Source organism: Herpailurus yagouaroundi, unplaced genomic scaffold (assembly GCF_014898765.1).
Source record: "Herpailurus yagouaroundi ecotype Mexico unplaced genomic scaffold, PumYag 183, whole genome shotgun sequence".
Classification (NCBI taxonomy): Eukaryota; Metazoa; Chordata; class Mammalia; order Carnivora; family Felidae; genus Herpailurus; species Herpailurus yagouaroundi.
This window is the reverse complement of record NW_024412414.1, coordinates 14,646,309-14,657,598: the sequence shown is the minus strand read 5'-3', so window position 1 is coordinate 14,657,598 and position 11,290 is coordinate 14,646,309.

The following is an 11,290-nucleotide window of genomic DNA, read 5'->3' as shown; positions in this document are numbered from 1 at the left end:
TATTTGGAAATAGGGTCTTTGCAGATGTAATTAAATTAAAATGAGGTTTTAACGGATTAGGATCAACTCTAATTCAGTGACTGCTGTGCTTTTATAAGGAGGGGAATTTGGATACAGACATATGGAGACAGGGGGATTCTCTGTGAAGACATAGAGACAGACAGACACAGAAGGAAGGTGGCCATGTGGAAATGGAGACTGAGAGTAGCACTGTGCAGCAGCAAGCCAGAAAGCACCCAGCATTTCCACATGCCACCAGAAGTCAGAAGAGCGTCGTGGAATAGACTCTGCCTTTGAGCCACCAAGAAGGAACCCACCCTGCCGATACCTTGATTTTGGACGTCTGGCTTCCAGAACTGTGAGCAAATACATTTCTGTTGTTTAAGGTACTGAGTTTGTGGTGACTTATTACTAGCAGACAAATACAGCACTTCTTAGTCAAGCCAAGGACCAGGCTGGCTTGCAGTATGTAGTTCCTCCTTTCATCTCCTTTAGCCATGGAGTTGAATTAGTGGGTGGGTTCTAAATTAATAGCCATTTTCTGGGGCACCTGGGTGGCTCAGTCGGTTAAGCGTCCGACTTCAGCTCAAGTCACGATCTCACGGTCCGTGAGTTCGAGCCCCGCGTCGGGCTCTGGGCTGATGATCGCCCAGAGCCTGGAGCCTGCTTCCGATTCTGTGTCTCCCTCTCTCTCTGACCCTCCCCCGTTCATGCTCTGCCTCTCTCTGTCTCAAAAATAAATAAACGTTAAAAAAATAAATAAATAAATAATAAATTAATAGCCGTTTTCACGGGCTATGCCAGAAGAAATATGCTACCTCCTTTTTCCTCCTTCATGCCCCACCACTGCCATTAAGTAAGGCAGAAAAATTCTAAGCACTTATTTTGATGAAACATTTCTTTGGGTCATTATAGTTGTAGGTATTAGATTTTGCCATTTGCTATTCCAAGCATTTGCTTGCTTACACACTTCCTATCATGGTCCGTAAAATACTGTGTGAGTGACATTACTCTCATATTTTCTAACCAAGTCTACTTGCTGCAGAATGTAGTCAGTATAACCAAAACATTTTAAGGTCAAAAACAATGAAGAAGAGGGAGCCTCCTTTTTCTCAAATCTTTTGGCTCAGATAATAAGTTCCCAAATATGTTTTCCCATAAAACCATCTCTTCTATTGTTTCTTTACTTATTATGAAATGAACCTAAAAACCAACCTATTTAAAGACGAGATTGAAGGAGAGTTTAGGTGACGCTTAACCATCTTCAAATTGTTAGCACAATTTTCCACAATCACTGAAAAGACAAGTGTAGGAATCAGTTGGTCATGGATGCCAAAAGTTAGTAATCAAAAGCAACTCTCTTCCCAATAAGCCATTTTAGATAACTGAGTAACTGTGAGTGTGACATGATATTCTTATGGAGATGATACTCTGGTTATAGCTCGAATGTGTGCAAAACTTCAGGGCCAGTCTAGAAAGTTTATAAGCTAGAACCCCCAAAGTGACTGTTGTGTGTCTGACACCCAGGCGAACAGAAACTAGAGCTACAAATGCAGGTATGCGATCATAAAAGCATTGGGAGAATTATCAAGTGATGTGTTATTTTCACAGTTAAAAAACTCAAAATAGAAATAACTTACATTTAGGGGTTAGGAAGTCACATGGATGAAGTACCACTGGGGGAGAGAAACCTTCAAACTTCTCTTGTCAAAGATTGCTAAATCTTTGAAATAAGCATTACTAATATTTTTGGCTAATTCTCTTTTGACCACCAGGCAAACGCATTTCGTTGGGGCTGTTCCTGGCTTTTACATTCTCACGATCCCCAGCAGGAAAAACACACATAATAAAAGGGAGGTGGAGGAATAACATTACCCAGGCGATTGCCTAGGAAAAGAGCTCTTATGCTTTAAGAGCCAAAGTATTTTATACACAGCTAATGGCTGAGTGACTACATGGTGTGTGGCTCCAGGTGTGAAGTGAAAACTGTGGAACCATTTTTTGAAAACAAAGGGAAAAAGTGTGTGTACCAATAAAAGCTTTTTTCTTTCTCCCATGGTCTGTCTCTCTTGAGTTGTGATGAGGTTTTATATTTGCTGGTTAATGTTGTTCTAAGTAAAGGAGAATTTAAATTGTTAATTTTTAGCATGAAGTCCACCGTGTCTTTTTATGTTGTATGGTGTCAATTTCAAATGCATGTATAAGAGCTTTTAACTTACATGCAGAACTTACGGTTTGTATTCTGTGGCTTCTACATGCATAGCATAGGTAGTTTGTTCTTCCCACAACAATAGAAACACTGGACAAAGCTAACTCAGCTGTTGTTACTTAATCTGATTTGCATACATTTTACCCATACTCTATTTTTGGCTCATTGATGAAGAAGGAAAGAAGGAAAGGAGAAGGCAACATGGGTTGTCCTGGCATTCGCTCTCCTCCGTTGTCATAATTTTCACATGCATGTTGGCTAGTACAGGGAAGTTGTAACATGTAAGACTTCATAGGTTCTTTGGTAGTATTTCTGAGAATGCCATTGCTCCCTTTCTGCATTTGAAGCAAAATTCTAATTACAATGGAAAATGTGGCCTCTCAGGGCTGTCAGCACCTTGCTTACTCAGTTGTAGACATAATCAGCTTGCTTTTTACTCAGCTTGGGTCTGACTGAATTCCCACACAGAATGGGTGTGCTGGAAGTCTGTGCATATGGAGCTCAGTGAATGGTGCATGTCAGACATTCAGATTGCACATATATCCTCTGCTGATGCACATACCCTATTGTCCAGTGGATTTCACTTACAGAACACATGTTCAAATATAAAATTACTGAGGCTTTCCAGACAGCCACAGCATAGCATTAAACCAAAAAGAGGACAGCTACAGAGGTAATGCTGGTTGCCCTGGGCAAAGCCAATATGAGCCTATAATTACAATTTTCAAATTTAGCTCTGCCTTTTTAGCATATGATGTCTTGGACTTATATGAACGCTTTGGGGTGATAGCTAAAGACTTTCAATCTCATAAGTTACTTGAAATGTATTAAAAAGATAGTCCTCTTTTTTTTGCTGTTCTATCCTAATTTTCACTGCTTAAAAATTGATTTTTTTCTTATATGAAATAGTAAGCATGGTGTCCATGAGTAGGTTTTCAGATTTTTCCTTTGTCAGTGTCTTTTTTTAAAATTTTGTTTAATGTTTATTTATTTTTGAGAGAGAGACAGAGACAGAGACAGAGTGCAAGTGAGAGAGACACAAAGACAAAGGGAGACACAGAATCTGAAGCAGGCTCCAGGTTCTACGCTGTCAGCCCAGAGCCTGACATGGGGCTTGAACTCACAAACTTTGAAATCATGACCTGAGCCAAGGTCAGTGCTTAACCAACTGAGCCACCCAGGTACCCCGAGTGTCTTTTTTTTTTTTTATTCATGTCATACATTTACTATTGGGAAGTACTCACAATCTTTTCTGGATCCCCAATCTAACAAGCCACGGGCAATTAATATTTACTGGAGAACAATATAATTTTACATGCAGTCACACCCTCCCTCTTCTGCATACGTTTATATGCACTTAGTTAATTTTTAGAATCAGTGTAGTCATTTATTTTCGTTATTTTCTTAGGGAACAAGTTTTATACCACATGTTTAAAAAGTGACCATAGGGTGCTTAGCCACTTGGCTCTTTCATTGATAGGTCCTTTGAGGCTAAATCTGCCCATTCACTTACTTTTCCCCCCACTCCCTTCTAGAAGGTTCTTGCATTTGAAATTTAGATCATTAACTTTAAGTAAGAAATGGCAGAATCTCAAAACTGGCATACATTACAAGAAAGCAGCCTGGGGGCTACACATACTCTTCCAAATTTTAATACTCCCAGGTGCTTTCTTTATTGAAAACACTGCAACTCTACCCTGTATTTGGTATGCTGCCCTGCTTACCAGGAGTGCACATCTAGTGTAAGCCTTATTCTTAATAAGGCTACCAGAATCAGAGCCAATCAAAAAAAGGAACAGCCTTCATAAATATTCACACCTGACCAGAGACTTAGCTGTATGTAACAAGTAATGAATAGTCATAGGGAATCTCATCATTGACTGAGATCCATCAATGCAAAAACAAAACCCCGTTTCCAAAAGCAAAATAAAGGAAGCATGTCTGTAAAAGGCTAAGAGTAGTGTTATGAGAACATTATCTCAGTTTAGAGATGTTTCTGTTATATTCCATGTTTTATTTATTTTCTCCCCCACTGAGATTAAATATAGATTTTTAAATATAAATATCTGTTTTAAAGACCTCTTTTTCCCAATATGGCATTTTCCCCCTTCTACTTGGATAACAGTGTGTTCAAATGCCACAGACGGCAAAAGATACATGCGTTTTCTCTGTGTAGCACATCTGTTTGCTTACAGGACTCATGGGAAGGTGGTAGGTGATTTTTAAAATGGTTTCTGGCTTGTAGTAGAACATTTCATCCTAAAAACTGGAAAACCACTTGGTTCGACTACCCTCAATTTGAGAGTAAAATATTTGGGCTTAAAAAATAAAGTGGGTAGAGGCATATGGGCTACAATGAGTCAGGAAGTATTCTGGACATTAAATCTGGGAGAGCAGGGGAAAATGTGTCTGTTCTTCCTTATTTCTCCCTTTACTGCTTGCTAAATAGAATTGTCAAAGCCTCCAACCTCCTGCATCTGTTGCAATGTTTTGTAGATTAGATATTTGGAAAGCACTGTTGTCTTTCAGAATCTGTCTTAAATGTGATCCTCTCTCTGTTCTGAAACCCAGGCAATTAAAAACGATTTTGTAGGTATGCACTATGAACAGGACACCCCTGGTTGTATGAATTACTTCCCCTCTTCACACACTCCGCTCATATGCATGATGAAACTGTAAGAGAGACTCAGAGGACCTCTAAGTAATTTTAATGTATACAGAGTCAATCCATAGGGAATCTCCTCATTTATCCATTTAACACTCTTATCATCTACTCATCTCTCTGTCTTTACTTTTTTTTAAAACTAAATTGCGGTTGACTTACAGCAAATTCATTTCACAGTCTGTCACTTCTTCCTCACCCTACCCGCCCCCCCCCCCCCACAACCTTCAATTCAAGATACTTGCCTACTAAATTAAATAGAAACTCTACTTCTCATTAGGACTCTACTGGAGTCAGGATGCTTTGGGGACAAAACAATAGACACCCAAACAAAAAGGGAAATGTGTTGTTTATGGAACTGAAAAAATACAGAAGTAGCATTGGTTTTAGACATAGCTAGATCCATACCCTCAGAACATCTCATCCACACTCACTTTGTCTTGGTCTCCTTGCCTCTACTTTTCTTTAGTTGGATTCAGTATCAAACACATTCTTTGCTATTAGTGATGCCTAGAAGCTCCAGGCTTACATCCTCCGAGCTTCACATCTTTCCACGTGAGACTGCTCTTAACCCCAACAGTTCCAACACAAGTTCCAGATTGAAGTCTTATTGTACTCAGTTGCCTACCTTGGATAACCTGCTTTTCCTTGAGCCATCTCTGAAACCAGAGGAGGTGATGCTGTGATTTATAGACTTGAGTCCTACCTTTGGAACGAGGCATGGAGTCAGCTCCCCAGAATAATGTGGACTATGATACGTGTAGGGGAAATAAAGTCCTATTGACAAATGAGTTGAGGGTTGATACTGGGCAGGAAGTTACAACATAGGTCTATCAGAAGCCACAGCCTGCATTTCTTGTCCGATCCTTTTCTATCCCTGTAAAAAAAAACCTTTTGTCAAGACCTCCTTGCCTTTATCAGCCACCACACAGAGGGATGGCACTGTAGATTCTGTGCCTAATTGGAGGTTATGAGTTTCAGCCATGGTTTCAGGAGCTATAGACCTTTTTCCGAGAGAATGCCCTCAGCCACATTGATAGTCAGCAATTTTTTCTCCTAGTTCTGAGTTCAAAATCTAGTCTTGAAATAAAGTCTCATACCAACAACAGTTGCCTTTGGAGATATTGGAGCTCTGTTAGGGAAAAAGCTTTAAATTTTCCCCCACAGTTTTAGTGGCTGCAGCCTCTCTGAGATGTTTACTTATGCATACAACATAGGTTTAATCATATGTTGAACATTGAAGAGTGCAGATGATAAGATAATTGTTCCTATACCGGGAGCCTCCCATTTGAATTAAGACCCTCAGACCTACACTGCAGTATAGTGGTCAAGTAGACTTCTCAATACAGCTAGCCGGTTGTCTACCCCTCCTAACCTAGCCAAAGGCTATTTCTTAAAGGTATGATTCTGCTAAGCAGTGAATCCCCCAATTGAACACAAGATGCAAAGATAATTTCTTGTGTAGAAGGATCCTTGAAGACCAGCCTGTGGCTGTTTGCATTAGTCATTGCCTCAGGGGAGACCTGGGCAAGCAGTTTAGGCACAATGTGATATCTTACAGAACCTTGCTCCTCAGCATTAGCATCACGTGGGAGCTTATTAGAAATTCAAAATCTTAGGTTCTATCTCAGAGAGTCTTTTTAGTACCTGAGCTTTATAGTTTTGCAGCAGTACATTGTAATAGTTAAGAGCCAGGCTCTCGAGCAAGACCACCAATCCTTAATCTTTCAGTGCCTTGATTTCCTTGGCTTTATAATGGGAATAGTCATGGTACCCACTCATATCATTGCTGTGAGGGTTACACGAATGAATGCACATAAGTAATTAGTAATAAGAAATTAGAATGCACATAGTGATTTCTCAACATGAGTTTTTAGAATATAATAATAATTACTACTATCATCCTGTGCTTGAAATCAGAGATAAGAATAACCCATGGTCAGCTCTCTACCCAAAGCATATGCAAAAATGGAGAACTACCTTCATACCCTGAAATAAGTTTTTTATATTCTCTTTTGCCCTGGCACGTTTGAATCATCTTTCATGAGTTTGTTTTATTCATCCAGCAGAACTTGTTTTGTTCATTCGGCAGTGATTTGGTGTTTTGTCCCACTTTTCATGATATACCTGACCAAAGGGCTTGTGCCTTCATCACATTTGTCCATCTTGGTACATCAGGTTACTTTTATTGTCTTCCTATGCTCTCACATTAGGCACACAGCAGTCCAAGTCTTCTTAGGCAACAATGGGTGCCTTCTTTCTGATGCATATGTTATTTTTATTCTTATTATTGGCCATCAGCATTAATCAGCTCTGCACACACCAGTACAAGCATTGCAGCAGACGTTAGGGTGAGGGCTTCTGCAAATCATCTTAGATGATTTCACAGTCAAAACTCCAACCTGAATGAGATCCATTCCCACACTCTCCTTACCCTGCCTACCGTATTCCCCGCCTGCTCTCTGACCAGCCACTGACCCAGCAAGGATCAACTGGGCCATTTAATTCAGATCTCACAGTCATGAAACACCTCAAGCTGACCTTTTAATATGATTGCAAAGTAAGTTTATAAAGTTTTACATGTACTCATTCCTTTTGAGGGTTTATTTAATTGGCACTAGTTTGGTAAAAATTAAACATTACAAACATACCACAAACTTTTATAACCTACTTTTGGAATTAAAAAATTTTTTAATATCCTGGAAGCCTCAAAAAAGGGAAGCAGCCTCTGGCCCTCTGTTCCAAACACCTTTAAAATTATCTCTCCTTTTTGAAACATTCCAGATGCCACCTTCCTCTAAACCTCATAGCAAGTTCTGAACTTCTCACCAGCTCTTCATTATTTTCTGCCTTGAATTAGAGTCATTGTGTGCAAGCCTTAGATAATAACCTTTTGAGTTCAAGGACTTCTTATACGTTGCCTATGGGATATTTATATTTTTTATGGTGTACTTGTTTAAGCCTTAATAGTGTCACAGTCACTTGGACAGAACCTATGTTTTGTTCATTTATGTATCTAGTAAGAGCCTAGCAAAGGATTCTGTGCACAAAGTAGGTATACAATTCATTTTTGTTGAAATGGCATGAATCTTTTAGTCTGAATTTGTATTAGAAATGTCTGTGTCTTGTGTGTGTTTTCAGGGTCTAAATGGTGGTTGGTAATGAAATCCACACTCTGCCTTTGCTCCTGTGAATTAATAAAGGGTTTCCCTTTAAGAGATAGTCCTCACCAACACCTTCTTACTTACATTTGATATGTCTTTCATTCTATCATACATATTTTTTATCATATTGCATTTATTAGTTTATGTGCCTGCCATACTTTCTTTTCCTGTGAACCCTTCAAAAGACAAGAACTATTTTTTTTCATTATTATATCCCTAGTGCCTAGATCATTTTTTGCTCTATAATTATTTTTCATATTTACTAAGTGGAAAGAACAATGGATTGAATGCAAGACAAATGTTCTAAAGTAAGGATGGATTCTGGTATCATTGTGAACCATCACCATGATAATGCTTGATAACAAATTGCTCCAAGACATGATGGCTTAAAATAACAATCATTTATTCAGGCTCATGTGTCTGTTGTGTGACTAATCTAGCAGTGTTTAGCTGAATAGTTGTGCTTCCAAGGGTGGGTCTGGCTGGGCGTGGCTCCTTACCACATATTGGGGTCAGTCTGTACCAAGTGTTTTGACTCTTGGGTATGTGAGCTACCCGAAGAAACTTCATGTACTATGGCAGAAGTGTAAGGGAGGAAGCCCTACCACATAAACATATTTCAAGCCTTTGTATGCATTAGGTTGGTGGAAAGAAAGAAAGAAAGCAAGCCAGCCAGCCAGCCAGCCTAATGGCTGAACCTAAAGTCATAGGGTGGGAAGTACACCTTGAGTCTGTAAGAATTAAAAACTCTTGGGGTAAAGGACAAAGATGCAGGCAGGGGTTGAAAATGGTGGCCCCTATTTCCTTCCACCATTTCAGGTTTTTGTTTTTTTTTTTAATTTTTTTTTTCAACGTTTATTTATTTTTGGGACAGAGAGAGACAGAGCATGAACGGGGGAGGGGCAGAGAGAGAGGGAGACACAGAATCCGAAACAGGCTCCAAGCTCCGAGCGGTCAGCCCAGAGCCCGACGCGGGGCTCGGACTCACGGACCGCGAGATCGTGACCTGGCTGAAGCTGGACGCTTAACCGACTGCGCCACCCAGGCGCCCCGGCAGGTTTTAAAGAAGATTTGTTAAAGAAATAGTGATCCTAGAATTGGACAGTTTAATTTAGCTATTGCTGTTCGAGGATTTATTTGTGTTCAGTACCCAAGATATCTAAGGATGATTGTATTTTAAATCATATTTGAAGATCTCTTGAGTTGGTGCTTATAGAGTTGTCTTCTTACAGCCTTTAAAATATAAACTGTATACATTTATGGATATCCAAATGTTGCTGTGCTATGCTTACTAAATTTAAGGTTAGTCTCTTTCATGACTAGATTGTCTTTATGACCCTGGTTTTGCAAATCTCCCTAGTGAAGTTGCCTCCTTAAAAACTACTAACAATCATGATTGTTTACAGAGGCAATGCTATTTAATAACCTTTTTCCTCATAATCAAGTCAAACTCCATGAACAGTTAAGGATATATATATTTTTCTTTTTTTTGTAAGTGAGCATGACTTTAATACAAGTTTATGCAGCAGTTCCAAGGTTTAATATTTTGCACCCTCTGCTGGGGGAAAAACACAGAGAATTACAGCAGATATAGAGAAGTAAGTGGTTCGGGATATGAAGTGAAAACCTTAGGTTAGAAGAGTACTTGGCTCATAAAAGTCTTTCATTTCACAATTATTTTGAGAATATGTTTTTGTAACTCTGCTGTATAAACAATATATTACAAAATTTGAATTCATGAACATTAGCCTGAGAATATCCAAGCTTATAATTTTGGGGATGTTGAGATATGAAAAATCCTTCCACACCTTCCCTGTGGATGAATTTTGGAATATATTTAGATTAAATCTTGTTGGTAAGAACCCAAAATATCAAGAAAAGGAAATATTAAGTATCTGAAGAAATGAGATTTAAATAGTACGTTCCATTAAGAAACGAACAAGCTGGTAATTTTCTGTTCTGTATTCCACAAAAGAGGTTGTCAGCTTATGCAGTACTTGAATTATAAGGAAGCAAATATTTTATTGTTTAAAAAGTAAATTTAAATGGTGTAACCTCTTCCTGTGAATTACTAAGAATGCTAATGGCAGTGTCCACTGGCATGCACTTTCATTTAAAGGCCTCCCCATAATGGCAAAGACAGCCTAAAATGACTTCAGGGTAGATTCAAACATAATATAAATCTGAATTTCATAATGCTTTTCATAAGATGGAAGAAAGTAGCTATCTCAGAAACATTCTCTAGCTCTTACTCCTAACAGGTGAAAAGTTTCATTAGTGTGGAATGATCACACAGAATGACAAATACATTAAATGGAGGAATATTAGAATCAAACAGGTCTTATTTCTAAAGCCTTATACCTGTACATGTAGAAACATCTGTGTGACTGTCCTAGTTAATGCTGAGTGCCATAATATATTGTTGAAAGTGGTCAGACATCCATTTCCCACACTTTTATAATCCACTGTTGAAAAAAAATATTTCAGCAGACATGGCTGTCTCAGTAGCCTCTGGAGCAACACAAACCTGATATTTTCTAATCCAAGGTTATTTTTCTGGTCATCAATTCTATTTCCAAACATCTGACAGACCCTGGTGTTCTTAATTAAAATGGTGGCACATCTATCGATCATTATCTTTATGACTTCAATTTTCTCCTCAACTTGTAACAAGTTCAGAAGCAGGCTTTCACAGACCTTGTCTGTTGCTCTCTGAATTACATCTAGTAGAACTTGGCTAAGCCAGGCTGACATCATTTGATAAGTAAAACACGTATCCTTAGATGTTAAATCAAAAATAGAATGGTTTACCTCCAAGGAAGGGACCTTGAGGGCAAAATGGTAAATTGTGATTTTGCAATCTGTTTCTCTCTCCAAATCTCTCCCTCCCTCTCTCTCTCTTTACATAAAGCCACACACTTAACAAATGTAAAATATGAATATGAATAAAATTATATTTCAGTATCTTTGTTGATAGACTTTGGCATAGGGAGCACAAATACGCGACTTTTGTAAATTCAGCCCTTCTGAATAGTGCCATGGATGGGAATACAGCAAAAAGAGCCACAAATTTTGTTTAGGTGTATTTTCTGCTGGTTGATGCTATGAGAAGACTTCATATAATCTGGCCTTTCTTTCCAGCCTTCTCTTCCGTGATTCACAACATATGCTGTCTTGGTAGAGCCTGTGCCTCTAAGGGCTCTTCACAATACCATTCTTGTCCATTTCTTCATGGGTTATAACCTGTCTAGAATA